The sequence below is a fragment of the Bos indicus x Bos taurus genome, chromosome 5, assembly GCF_003369695.1.
Source record: "Bos indicus x Bos taurus breed Angus x Brahman F1 hybrid chromosome 5, Bos_hybrid_MaternalHap_v2.0, whole genome shotgun sequence".
Taxonomy (NCBI): domain Eukaryota; kingdom Metazoa; phylum Chordata; class Mammalia; order Artiodactyla; family Bovidae; genus Bos; species Bos indicus x Bos taurus.
In genome coordinates, this window is record NC_040080.1 from 9,880,516 (window position 1) to 9,881,890 (window position 1,375).

The window sequence follows — 1,375 nt, forward strand, 5'->3', positions numbered from 1 at the left end:
CAAGTTGAGTCCGACTCTTTGCAGCCCCATGGACTGTAGCCACCAGGCTCCTCTGTCCATGGGGTTCTCCAGGCAAGAATACTGGAGTGGGTTGCCTTCTCCAGGTAATCTTCCCAACCCAGGGATCCAACCCGCATTTCTTATGTCTGCATTGGCAGGCGGGTTCTTGACCACTGCCACTGGGAAGCTCTTTTCTTATGCTACCTCTCTAACAATTTGGGAAATCACTCATAAGAGTAGGAGACCCCACTCAGCCCCCCAAATGGGGGCTTCACCACCTGTAGAAATAAGAATCCTTCAACAAGTTACTCCACAAGGGCCGTAGCAGCTGACAATCCTGTGAAGCCGTCTGGCCAAGCTTGTGAGACTTTAAAAGTGAAATTAGAAAAGGAAGCAGGGAGAAGTCAGCCAGCTTAGATGGAATTGAGAAGGCAGTCTAGCCTGTTTCCTGTTTAAAAACATGTACTTATGCCTTCACCTTTTCAGTGTCTGAAGACCACCGCTTTTAAACTAAATCTCTTCCTCCGGGGAGAGCGCGAAGAGCCAGTAACAGATCTCCCGAGGCAGCGCCATTTAAAGTCGGCCCAGGGGCCTCAGCGTCTACCTTATAAGAGGGGCTCCACCCACATTTCAGCTCTTTGTTAGTCAACCGTGCCCAGCCGGGAACAACGTAAATATTCTGATCACAAAATGCACTTCACTGTGAACGAAGCGTAGGATAGCGGTCTAATTCAGCTAGGACCTCGGCGCCTGACCAACTCCCCCTAAGAACCGACCAGGCGCCTCCATCATGGCCGCCGACTACAGCGCTGAGAGGCAACTGATAGGAAATGGCGCCGGGGCGCTCGGCCAGTCTCGCCAGGTCCAGGGCGACGGGGCCAGAGGGCTGGCAAGACCGTCTAGGAGCGTCGGCCAGGGTCCCTGAAGACGGTCCTCGGATTTTAGCACCTAGAAACCCTGAAAGTTGACGCCTGCAATATGGAGGACGGTTATTGTCTCTGCAGACCGATTTGTACGAGCAGGCCCTGATTCCGTCTCGCGTCGGAACCCGGCAAAATCCTCTATTCTCTAAACAGAATGCGTTACGCACACTGCGCATCTTCGCAATAGTGGGCCGGCTAACGACGCCAAGAATGTTACGTCGCTCTCCCCATCCCCTCCCCACCCCTAGTCCTGGTTCAGGAGGCGCGAGAACTCTACGCCCAATCCGTACTTTGTTTTTCTGCTACAGACCGCGAAGTGCGCCCGTCTCCGAAATTGACGTAAAACGCTTCCAAGAATACCCGTAGTACTCCGCGAAGCCCTCAGGCTATTCCGAGACGCTATTTACGTATCGGCTCCGACGTACGTAGCGTTAAGCTGGAGCAGTCTCAGC